Source organism: Cynoglossus semilaevis, chromosome 1, assembly GCF_000523025.1.
Source record: "Cynoglossus semilaevis isolate Cse_v1.0 chromosome 1, Cse_v1.0, whole genome shotgun sequence".
In the NCBI taxonomy this organism is placed as follows: domain Eukaryota; kingdom Metazoa; phylum Chordata; class Actinopteri; order Pleuronectiformes; family Cynoglossidae; genus Cynoglossus; species Cynoglossus semilaevis.
The window spans coordinates 8,510,983-8,524,535 of NC_024307.1; the positions used below are offsets into that span (position 1 = coordinate 8,510,983).

A 13,553-nucleotide genomic window follows, 5' to 3' on the forward strand; every position below is an offset into this window, starting at 1 on the left:
GGGGGGTGAGAGCATAAGGAGAAGCGTGGAGAGGAGTAGAAATGGGAGAGGAGAGATATGACAAAATAAATTGGAAAGATATGAGGAGGAGGTGAGAAATGGGAAGGAGGAAGGTAATGGAAGTGAGAGAGGAAGAAAGGAGAGGAGGGGGGAAAACAGGAGAGAGGAGAGGGCTTAAATGGACAGAAGACATCTGAGACAGGGACTACCACACACACACACAGACACAAAACTCAACCAACCATTGAGAAAAGAAAAAAAAAAAAACCAAAAAACATTGGCAATTATTACAGATTGGATGGAAAGTGAACAGAAACAATCAATGAAATCAAACAAAAACAAATCACTGAGTCATTGTAATGGAGGCCCTGAAGTGTGTAGTAGTTTATCTGCATGGGTGCTGCCCCCTGTCTGTGTTTTCACTCATTGGTTCAGTGAGAAACCACACTGGTGGAAAGTAAATCTGATATTCACTTTTATGGCAACTCAAGAGAAGACCAGCTACTGCAGGTAGTATATATCTAACATTATTGAAACTTAGATAAACAACAGAATTGCAGACATTGTAGTTTTGTTTTTTTTTACCTTAGAAGACGGAAATCACAGGAGACTGGATGTAAAGCACCAAGGAGCCCCAAGCCCTGTAAAAAATATATATAATATATAAAAATATAATACATGTAACTGGGTAACTGTAATTATGTGCCATCTGATATTTTGCTGGTCATTACAAAGAGTTAAAATGTTCTTTAATGTGTTGTTAACACATGCATAAAATATATATATATATACTTGGGGGACCGGCCACCACATAATATATATATACTTGGGGGACCGGCCACAATGATTAATAATCAAATATATTAATGTTTACTGTACCAAAATATATCACATAGTATAGAACTAAAAGGACCTTTATTGTCATCACGTGAATGTAATTACAGAAAAAAAATGTTTAAATGTCGCCAAATTGCCAAAGATAAAAAAAAAAAAAAAAAACAGGAGCAAAACGACTGCCTTTATAATTTGCAAGCAGAAAACAAGACAAAAGTCAGTATTTAGGTCAGTATTTAAGTTCAAATGTCTGATGAAGAAAGTGATTTTTAGTTTGTTGTTTTTCATTTCACCTCATACCAGTGATCATCAACTGGTGGCCTGAGGGCCGAATCCAGGACGTGACTGGATTTTAAAATAAACACCAAATAATAATGTTTGACAAAAAATATGATTTATTCCAAAAATATGTATTCCAAGTTGTTTCTGTCGTCAGACAAATAAAAACATAGACGTTGACCCCCGCCCTGTGCCGTGGACGGAGGAGGAGCTACGTGGTCTGTATTTACTACACTTGCCCTAAATTCCTGCCCACTCTGCTTCCATCAGCCCAAACACCAATCTCATCTATGAAAAGATTTTTAATAAACAGTCAAACAGTAATCCAATGTTAACAAGTGCACAACCCGGTGGCCAGAAAACTTCCACAGGTCAAGCACAGATTAAACTCAATCCCGGCCTATATTCCCTGCAATGGCGAGCCTCCCATGAATATTACACGTTAGTCGGAATCTAAGCCTAATCTGTGTCTGGGAAACACAAGCACCGGATGAACGCTCTGCATTATGACAAAGTAGAACTTAGACTTTAAAATCAGCTGACTGCTGGATGTTCTTTTAGATAAAAAAAAACAAACATTCTGTTTCTGTACAGATGTTATGTGTTAGTTCAGATTAAATGAGCGAGAGGCTGAGTCGAGGTTTCAGAGAGAGCGCCGCAGAGCAGAGGTTGGCGATGGGGGAGGGGTCCACATCGAATGTGTCTAATTAGCAAAGTAATTACTTAATTAACACAGAAGACCCCGAAGGCCTTCCTGAGCAGCCTCATATAGACCTCCGCCAAACCATCGCACCGTGCAGCAAACCTCGGAGGCTTCACTGAGCAGCACAGTATAGATAGACCCTCGTCCTCGCCCTCCAACTCACACACACACACGCACACACACACGCACACACTCGTCCACTCGGTGTTCATTCAGTGTCTGTGTGACCTGGTATAATAACATATGGACACAGGCTGATGGTGTCTGAAGCTTCAGACGCTCACGCTGATGTCACCAACCACCAGTGATGACTAACCTGATGTTTAGACAGTGTTTACATGTCCCTGTCGTGTTTCATTAACTGATCTAACACCTGATGTAACCGTACAAAGTTACAGCTGTTCATTTGACACTGATCAAAACAAGCAGCGGTAAAGGAGTAATAAGAGAAAAGATACATCCAAAAAAAAAAAAAAAAAAAAAAAAGATTCTCTGCCATGCCACTGATTCATAGCCACAGGCAGTTGCACAGCACTGGGGGGAAATGTGCTTACATCATCACATGCGGTCCAGGCATCCTGCAGAGGGCAGTGCTTAGAGCAGAAACACAGAGCAGAGCAGTCATCCAACCGACCCAGGAGGAACATGGCAGGGCGCTCCCACGCAACTAGGATTTCTGACATTCTTGGCAACATTTCAGAGGAGTCAGTCCTGAAGTATTCCAGGACAAGAAGATGTTCCAGGATGACGGAACCACAGGCTTCATCCTGAGTTCATCCCCAATTAATAGTAGGCTCGGAATAAAAACACCGGGATACTGTTTTTCCTCACCAGTTACTTAAACAAGAAAAGTTACTACTTTAGAGTCAGAATCTGTGTTTTTTGACATGACTCAGTATATTGGTGCATAAATACGTATAACATACATTTTCTAAAAATAGAAAAACTTTACTGTGTATTTCTATACTTATCATAAAATGACAAAGAGCAGTTTTTGGCAAACTAATGTTATTTGTTAAATGAATAAACTTGAGAAATGAAGAACCTGAGTTGTTGAGCAGTCAACGTTACTTTTCTCTAAATGATCTTCTAAACCAGGGGTTTTCAAAGTGGGGCACACCTTCCCAAGAGGGACGGCAGAGCACTTGGAGGAGTGAGAAACAGGGGAAAATAAATTTTTAAGTTTTTGTGTCCAAGCAGGTACCACGAGTTCAGGTAAAAAAAAAAACAAACAAAAAAAACCAGATAAAGTATAGAACAGGAAATTCACAGCGTCAGTCGTGAAGAACAGCCATGGAAATGTATTTTATCTCTGCAAAACAACGTTGATCACTAATGTCAAAATTAGTGATCCGAAATGAAAGTCAGTGCCACTGGGGAATTTTTTAACGTGAAAACCTTAGAGGCCCTTCCACCACAGAATAACACTTTTTTTTCACATCGAAAAAACATCAAAAATCAATTAGCCAAGTCAGTTAAGAAGGAATTGATGGACGACAAAAGAATAACTACTACTGCAAGGAAACAGGAACTATGACAACATTGAAGATTGAAGATCCAATTTCACTGAATTCAACTAAAATTGGTCTGGAAATGATTCGTTAGTTCATCTATGCGACCGTGACAAGCAGGTTATATTCTTCCACTATTTGACAGCGGGTGCTATGAAAATTAAAAGAGATGCAGAGAGACTCTTTCTTCAATTCCTGCATCTATATTAACATTGCGTGTTCAACTAAACAGGCCCAGGTTTCCCACTGAGTAAGTAAATTGTGAAAACATTGAAATGAAAAGATCATTATATTTCATTACATATATATATACAGATATATATGTATATATATACATATATATCTGTATATATATATATATATATGTAATGACATATAATGATGTATTATATATATTTGTGTCATTTTGTGAAATGCCAGCTAAACCTGTGACTGAAGGCAACTCCTGTGGTTCCCAGACTTATAATCATATAATCTCTGAGGTTCCAAGGCCTGGGTCAGAAAAACAATCAGAGTTGTTTTTATTCACGTCTGTTCAAAGTGGGAATCAGATGTTATTAGTATAAACACAAGGCGTACACAAGTATGGCAGCAATGGCACACAGCTGTCTGGGTCAGCGTATCTGACCATCTCTCGGTGCAATAACAGATTGGATCACACAGCGAATGCCTGAGCGGAAAAATGTTAACTATGAGCCTACTGAGATGAACGGCGTTCTTCACATGACTCAAATTAAGCGCAGTTGTCTTTGAATCTTTGCCTGTGTGTGTGTCTGTGTGTGTGTGTGTTTTTCAGGTTACAAAATTGTGTGTAGCCAGCAGCGGAGTTTGTTCTGGATGCTGATTGGAAGTGAGTGTTGAGCGCTCAGGACAATTATGGAATCATTACCACCTCTATGCCCCGGGCAGAATATGAACACGATGCCATTTGTCAACCAACCGCAGCTTTGTAATCAAGCTCACACGTGTTTGCATGTGTGTATGTATATGTGCCCGTGTGTTTATAAATCTTTGGCATGTTGGCAGAGGAAATGGAATGTCACTCAGCATGTGTGTGCACATGAATATACGGAGGGTAATGGATGACTCAAGAGCCCTGCCCATATTTTGTGTCTGTATATTTGTATAAATGTGCGACCGTATCCAAATAGACAACACCACATGTGCAAATGTGTGTGTATGCCGTGCTCTGGTGGAGGGTGAGGAATGCCCTGCCCTGGCGCAACTGTCTAAACACGTCCCCATCAGCTGTCTCTCCGCTCCCTCCGTGAAGAAAGAACTTAGTGTGAGTTATTTGGGGTTTTTTCTCACCGCGCCCCACACTATCATCTCACACAGGCCGCTCAGGGGCAGTACGTGGGAACGTCCCTCACGGCCTCTTTTTAGACCCGATAAATGTCTTCACGGGGACGGACAAACTTGTTTGGGAGTTCTCTGGGAGAAAGATGGAGAGAGCTTGTGTTTTTCCAGCTCTTCACGGAGCACCTGTGTCGCGCAATTCTGGGATGATGAAATCGTCCTCAAACCTTGATGCCACTTGTTAAAATGGCATCAAGGTTTGAGGACAATTTCATCGTCCTCGTGTCCAAACTTGTGTCAGTGTCGTTGATTTCCTACAGATACAGCTTTGGTTTAGTTGTGTTTTTTCGAGGCTGACCTTCTTTTCTGAAGATGCAGTTTATTCACAGCAGTGTAGGTCACACACAGGGTTAACTGCACTTCTATCTCCTCCCTCTTCCTCTCCCCTACTCTTTTTGACTAACTTCTCCGGCTTGTCTGTGTGTGCATAAAGTCAGTCACTGAATGATGTGCGTCGTAAGTGCACGAGGGATTAGCAGCTCAAACATTGATCACTGATAAGCTACAAAAAGTGCTCGTGTATCTTGTCACATGCCTCCGCAGCGGTTCTTCTCTCCGCACCAACTTACACGAGTTTCTGTTCGTAAAACAATACGCAAAAAAGATACATGGCCGGCCCTGATGAAATCCCTGTTTGACACAGTCAGCCAAGATCCCCCCAGACAAAAACAAGCCATTACCATTAGTCAAAAGAGATCAAAGCTGAATCCCAGCTGAACACAGTGTTTGGGATTGCAGTGTCTGACAGCCATCTGCACTGGCAAGAAAGAAAAAAGGATTAGACATTGATAGCAAAAGAGATCCACCAGATTCGCGTTTTTTTTTTCCCTCAGTGTCAGGACTGATAAATTTGTGCAAGCTACACTTCACTTTGAGGAGAGAAGTGCATGCACAAGTAGTTTAAAAGAGAGGAGTAGTAGGAAAGTGGAGATAACGAGTTTGTAAGAAAAAAATTTTGTGGGAAAAGAAATGGGGAGCGAGGCAGAGCGGAGATAAGAGGGCTGATGGAGCAAGTTTAGATGGAGGATCAGTCGAGAAAAACAAAGGGGAAAGACTATCTGTCCCTCAGTGAGACACACTGGCTGGGAGTTCAGAGTGTGACTACGTCAACTCTTGTGAAGGAAAGATGGCCAGAACAAACCAGCACATCACACAGTTTGCCTCCATGAAACGCAAATACCATCAGTTTCCCTGAAGCACAGGAGCAAGGTTCTGGTCCACTGGGTTTTACAGAATTGGTCTGTGGATCAATCGCAAAAATAGATTTCAAAAGATTCGAGAACATAAGAGGTCTTCTTCTTTCTCAGCGGCTAACAGAACAGACTCCAGCATAGACAGCCCCGCAGACACTCGGGGCCACGGGGTCCCAAAAGACACGGAGACGTCTCTAGCCTTCTCAACACTTGAAAGAGTTTTGTGGAAAAAACAGCAGTGCACCAGTGTAGTTCTGGCGAATCAAGGCGAAGTCTGAGGGTGTCAGAGGTAAACAGAGACAGAGGGGTTGGATGAGAGAACAAAATCAAATCAAATTCTCAAATTCAAAAATAGTTCTAACTTCTTCAGTCCAATTCTGTAGACACAAACATAGTATTTTTAGTTCATTTACACACATCATTATGCTAGTCTTAAGGCTAATGCGTACTTTGAACCCAGCACATTTCATACCAAACTCCTGGGACACGCAGGCGAGACGGAGACAACGATACAGCAACGGAACAAACTTCTGCGGCCAATGGAAATAGAAAAAATGTGTAACTTTCGAGATGAATTACTCTAACTTCAAAATCTGACCACTCACACGAGAGTTGTTAGACAACACACGAGGAAAAAAAAAAGTTCAGCCGAGATAATGTGTCAGGAACAAGTTTTCAAAGAAAAAAAAGTTCAGCTGAGATAATGTGTCAGGAACAAGTTTTCAAGAACTCGCAAACCAGAGCTGCCAGAAAAAAACTGCGTAAACAGTGCATGTAAACATGCTGGATGTGACAGACCAGTGGTTTAAATGCATTGGTCAAACTGACCAAGCTTGAACCTAGAAGCAGCTGCAGAGCATGGACATGTGTTTTGGCTATCAGAGTCATTAAAATCCCATTACGTAGCGCAACAATAGAGACCGCAGTTCTGTCCACGGCTCCATCATTCATCATGTGAATTTGCCATGAATGATGTATTTACATGCATAAAGATGTACAGTGTTTGACATGGAATAATCTGGCCGCCATTTATCAGCTTCTTAATTTGATAAATACGATGCACCGCACAACTTTGAAGATTAATAAGGCGTCAAGATTAAAAATGGTAGGAGGAGAAAATGATGTTTTTCCAGACTACTGATGCTCTGCCTTTTGACCAACACACACACACAAACACACACAAAGACAAAGAGGTCATCGGTTAACTTGCTTCTCATGTAGATTTTGGTTGTCAGTTGTTCACTCATTACAAACAGTGTTTCATTCTTTACAGTGGAGGCTAATGGTGCCCTGACCTCCAGTCGAGGAATGCCAACTCTCGCCACAGCTGCACACTAAGGCCAAGAGCGAGTGTGGACGGTGGGGGCAAAGGTCATCCATGATGTGACGCGATCCTGCACAATCAATGGACACAGGGTCGTGGCCTTTGGCAAAGAAAATGATCCTAATGTGGTGGAGCAACTGGACGGATGATAAAGAGAGAAGGGTCAGTGAGAAGTGGTTGCTGGTGTAAACACCACGGGCACAACAAACCAAGACCATATTCTTAAAACATTCACAAACAAAATGATGTACTTTTACTCATATAGCTGTACTTTTAAAATAAAAGTCTGCAGTAGACCCCGACACTTTTTCCACTACCGCTAGTTTTCTCCGCTACTTCCAACCCTGATCGTTGCAGGAGGATGAAGTATCGGTAAGTGTTCAAAATAAAACATATTTTTTCTTATTTTCTGTTCGTATCTGAATCTGAAAGACATATTAAGAAAGTAAATTATTAATGCTTTCACATGTGGGCCTGTGCCAAATAACTTACAGACCAAAACTGGTCCATGAACCAGGGGTTTGGGAACCCTGCAAGACAATTAATCGTTGGTGATGATTATGTTATTGCATAAAATCAAGCCATTAATTGTGATTGAAAATTTGGATCGTTTTGATTTAAACGGCCAATGGCTTTTTGAAATTGCTCTATTTTTTTTCTTGCTTATTTATTTATTTATTTTCATTTCCAAGTACGAGCCTTTATGACAAAACAGATAATGAGCATTTCTTTTCCAGCGCCTGGGGTAGTTAGGTCATTAGGGCTCTGGGATGTGTTTGCAAACCATTTTAATTGCAACCTCTGGACACAGGCATAAGCTCTGTAAATAACCCAGTCACTCTGTTAAAGTGCTCATCGTTATCCTGTTGCATCATCGGGATAAAAATAACACCCTGGGCTTTGCTTTAACAACAAGGTGCTGCAAGAAAAACAACTTATCAGAAAGAATCTACCAACAGAACTATGGACCTTGTAAAATCTCAAGTGTCGGTAAAAAGTCGTGAATTTAGGTTTTTCTTTCCATACTGTCAAGACTCAAATGACCGTAAAGGTGGAGTCGCCTCCACAGTGAGCAGCAGACAGTGACACAGAGCCGGAGCCTATGCATCGGTCCATTTCACACTTCATAAAGCAGCGACATATTTATTCCATGCCGATATGTCGCTTGCTGTGCAACTTTAAAATGATTCATTTGCTCACTCATTTTCCCTACTTAGTTCTGGGCCGTAAGTTACAAGTTTCCCAACGCTGCATTGTGCGAGCGGTGTTTTCACCCGATGTTTTTATCTCACTGCGGGGAACGGTTGCGGGAATTACCTTTCGCTTCATAGCCTTGTTCTCTGAAAACCTAAACATGCACTGCATAAGAAGCGGCAGTAAAAAAAAAAGTGCTGTGAAACAGCGTGGTAAACATCTCACCTCTGCAGGGGGAGTTCTCAAAATGGTGTACTACAAAAACAGGTAGATCACATAAACAGCTTTCTTTTTTTCTCGTTAGCATTTTGTGCATAACACTTTATGATAACAACACAAACATAATCAGGAATATAATTTGTTCCTTTGAGAGACATGCGGAGTTGAGGTGAAAAGGGCAAGCCTCAGGTAAATGTGAGTCAGCGGGGGGTGGGGGTGGGGAGGGTAAAGAAGGGGGAGCCCAGTCCAGCCTCTTATTCCTGCCTGATTTAAGCAAATCCATAGGGGGCCTGTGGTTAACACAGCGGGGATGTGAACCTTTAGGAGTGGGAGAATGAGGGGCTGGTGTTGTACTTATGCATCATATAATGAACAACAAGCCCCCCCCTCCTCCCCCTCCTCTTCTTTTACTTCTCCTCCAGTCCACATACCATCACCCTCTCCACCGTCCCTGCTCCACTTCTATAGGTTTGACCACTAAAACCCTTTCAGAACCCTCCCCCCCCCCTTTCCCTCCACTCTTTCTCTTCTCCAGTTCACCACTCGCTCACCGCAGTTGAAGGCAGGTTCTTTTCAGAAGGCTGGCCTCACTCCCGCTGTTTTTATGGGGAAGTATTGTGATCCCACAAGCCCTCTCAGGGGTATTCAGCATCACCGGGGCTGATAGAGCCACCGATTTGATCTCCTCGTCTTTCACTGGCTTTTTTCTGGAGTTTTCATCAAAACTTTTTGCTATGGCAGCGATGGGAAGCTAAAGCAAGAAAGAAAAAAAGAAAAAAAAAACCCTGATTCTCCATGTCCGTGAAACAGACATCATCGGTGACAGTGGAAGCACTGATGAGGACAGGGAGACGAGAGAGAATAGAGGCTGAACTTCACTTCAACCCTGCCACATGAAAGAAAGCCCTGGAAGTCTAAATATTCAGCAATGCTTCAAACACTCCTTCCAATTCCTTCCCAACAGACAGCGGTCCGCACATAAGCGAGGGGCATCAATCAGCGAGGTGACCTTCCAAGGGTTCAATCACACTGAATAATCTGTGACTCAAATTCATTCCTTTTCTGGTCAGTTTATAAAAGTGTAGTGTATATTATATATCATTCATTTTAAAATTATTTATTGTTTGCATATTTCCTCTAAAGGTAGATGGATTTTGAGGGTTAAACTCTCTGTCACTTCATGGGTGAGATAAAGGCAAAATAAAGTCCAACAACACAAGAATAAAATCTTAGTAAAGAGCAAAATGATGAACTCACAACACAAGACCAAACTAAATCCCTGTTAACTCACTTGTTTACACTGTAAACACACAATAACTAGGTTTAACTGTTATTAGCATTTGTAGCCTTGTTAGCATTAGCCAGGCCTCGCTGGCTCATATTATGAACTTAAAACCTACAATTTCAACCTCTAGCTTCTGAAATCGTTTATAATCAATTTGTAGCTTACAATCGTTTATTAATTCTTCGCTAGTTGGTTGTTAAAAGTTTAGTGAATGTCATGTGAACGCACAAAGAAAACACTCAACAGTGAGAACACAGTCAAACTAAAACGTTCAGCTGCTGGGTAAAAAGGCTCACAACAGGAGAAGAGGACGCTGAAATGCTAACGGACTAGCCTAGCTGGTTATTCTCTCCCAGGTTGAGAGTCAATTGCACTATTTGTGGACATGTTGCGGCAACATGTGAATAATGAAAACATCACTGAGCATCGTCGGAGATGATTGATCCAGCGCACCTCACCTACCCTCCACCTTTTGCTTTTCCAAAAAGACACTAGTTTCTAATCAAAATGTAGAGGAAAAAAAAACTTTACCAAGTCAGAAATTTACACTTTACTTTCTCTAGTGGTGAAAGGGGAGTTTGATTTCTTACAGAAATGCTGATCGACTATTATTAAGGTTATTTTGCAGCTTCCCTATTTTTATCCGCAGATTTTGTCAGAATGGCCATAACAACCTGCAAACTTCACAAAAAAAAGGGGAAAAATTATGATACTGGCCCCTTATTTTTATGCCTCTGTTTTTAAAAAATAAATCAGTTCATTTTATTATAGTACAAACTACCGACTGGTAAAACAATAACGTGTCCTGGCTTATTTTTGTGACAAGGTCACACTAATATTTCAAAGAAAAACGTTGCCCTTATGCTTTTGTTATTGGTTACCAGTTCCTTTTTTTCTGTCATAACAAGCCATGTTCCCCACTATACGGGCTGCCCTAATTGGACGGTTCCCTCACCATGTATGTGAGTGGCCTGGGGGAGAGTGTGGACGCCAATTACTGCTGACTGGATGCTACTTGCTTAGTATACAGAGTTGCAGAGAAAACAATTCTCTGGATGCCCACAACTCTACTCTCACAGTGTTACAAGTTTCCCTCCAGTCAGCAGTAAATGGAGCCATGATTAGATGATTAGGGTTTTTGGCAGCGGAGTTAGCTGAAAACATCCAGGTTAAAGTCGCATCATCACTTTTATTTTGTAAGGATTATGCAGTTGTTGATTACTTTTATTACAAACACTGCCCCGGTCAACAACTTTGAGAAAGTGTTTTTCTTTCTTTCGTTCACTTTTCAATAATTATGACTCTTTTTTAGCATAGCAACATTATTAACGGACATGCGCTAACTACACGACAGCTTGAGGAGCAGAGCAACTTGATAACAGGCACAAACTGTCAGGTCTACGCAGATCATGCCGAAATTGGAGCTGTCACATAAGGTGCGTTCAGGTACACTAGGAAACTTGGGAATCTGACGATTACGGCATTTTATGTGTTTTACGGTCCAGGATAAACGGTTATAATTGAATTTTTTTTTAATTTTCTGAGAACCCTGTAGTTCCCCCTGGCAGAACCCACTTTAAATAAATAAAGTGGGGGCTAAATAAAAAACAAGAAACACAGGTGGATGTGAAGACGTGTGATCAAAACTTCAAAAAAGTCATTCATTTTAGTAGAACCAGAATCACCTCCAACAACATTGTTACAAAAGTTTGGAAACATGAAACCTTTTCCACTCTAAAAATCTTGAATCATCAAAAAATGCTACAAAATATTTACAATATACCCTTGTAAATATTGAAAAACCATGTTACCATTGCATTCCACAATACTTTACTTTACTAAAACAAGTTAATTCTAAACAGCTAAGTCTCACTACTTTGACCCTCAGTTTCTTTTAACAGCTTTGATTTTTTTTTTTTTTTTAATTTACTTTACTGAGACTTTTTGGATCTTTTTACTGTGATAAGTATTTACATCCAGAAGTGTGTATTTGTACTTGCTGTAATCAGCTTTTTAAGTTTGTTTTACCATTTAATGCATTGTAAGCTAAAGCAACTCACTCCTGAAAATCTCTGACCTTATTTGACTTTTGTTGGTTCCGTTGTCAACATTTACTTAATTATAAAACGACCAGACCCCGAACACGTCAACAGTTCTCCAACTCACATTTCAGTTCAACAAATCCAAACCAAGTGTGGGTGATGTGGGAAAACTTTCCCAAGAGATTGCAACAGGAAGTTTGGTTTTAGAACCAGTGTAATTACCGACTTATTAGCCGACACTGAAGAGCAGTGTTAACATTTCACATCCATTGCTCCTCAGTGTACCAATAAAAGCCCAGCTCAGTTCACCTCAACAGGAAGTTGTCTGTTTTTTCAAGACGTTTGCTCGACATTTCGACATGAAAGAGGCAGCAGAGACTTTTTCCTATTGTACTTTGATATCCTTGTGGATACACAGGAGAATGCAACAGTTATTGTAAACTGATAGCGGAGGCTTATGCAGGGAAATCCCGTTGGCATTGCTGACATTCACTGGTAAACCAAAACACAAAGCCAATAATCTCTGTGTCATTAAGAGTGATTTTCTTCCACTCAAGCTAATGTGATGACAGAGATAAAGCCTTGTCAGGCTAACTGTACACTGGGAAATGAGAGAGACTATTAGCTAGACAAATGATGCTAACATCAACAATGTGTGTTCTAACAGTAACACTCAGAGCTGCAACGTGATCCGCCTCTCTCGCTCTCTCCCAGTGCGATGGAATTAATATATTCCGGATTAAGACTAATTCTGAAGCTACATGCTTTTAATACTTTTAGCATGCTAATGCAAGTCTACAACATGTTCAATTATTGCACTTACAACCATAGGTGGTGCTCTTGGACGGGGCTCTTCATTGAAGTAGCTTTTAACGCAAAAACCAGATGTTTTTGGACCTGAAGGAATTGCTGCGTGGATCACGCATTCGTTTCAAGAAACAAGGAGACATAACGTTGTCACACTTACCAGAGAGAGGCCCTGGCGTAATTACCACATTGGCAGATAACCCCAGCAATCTCCCCAGACACTGCGACTTCCGCTGCACATCACACATCGGCTCGCGCAATTGTCTCCAGTCCTTTGAGGGCCTTGTTTAACATGTTTGTTTTGGTTTTGACAGGTTTCTGTCAGAGACAGACAGAGACAGAGTACTCCAAAGGCTAACGCTCCCCGGTTGTTCCATCGTTTGTGTAGTGAGTCACCGTGTACGAGGTGCTTAATGGCGTGTTTTACTTTCTAAAGCTTACATTTGAAGCTCCGAGCCACCGTGTCTGTACAAACAAAAGCTAAATCAGTCCAAGGACATCACAGGGCTCCGTTCAAGAAAAACAAATTTCTTTTTTTTTTCTTCTTCTTTTTTCCCCAGTTTGGCTTCCATGCACTGCACTGTATGTTATAAAATGTCTTAATAAATCTAGAAAGAGCCAACGTGAGCAATCCCATGGTGCCTGAGACTGTTAAGGTTTCAGACAATGTCATTTGGAAGTAATTCACTGAGCACCTCCATGAAAACCAGATGAAATACAGATTGCCATTGGATATATTAACACCTGTCACATCAGACGGATATCATATTGCATTGCAGTAGTTACACAGCTTTCCATTATTT

General features: G+C 41.0%; 1 protein-coding gene across 16 annotated transcripts in view; it reads right to left on the bottom strand.

The window, feature by feature from the left end:
* sox11a (SRY-box transcription factor 11a) overlaps window positions 1-13,553 on the bottom strand; it is a 436,554-nt gene that overhangs the window by 144,811 nt on the left and 278,190 nt on the right. For all 16 annotated transcript variants that reach the window (XR_003051995.1, XR_003051997.1, XR_003051996.1 and 13 more), the window contains one exon: window positions 586-641. The gene's annotated coding sequence lies outside the window, so the exon portion shown is untranslated. The remainder of the gene's footprint in view (window positions 1-585; window positions 642-13,553) is intronic.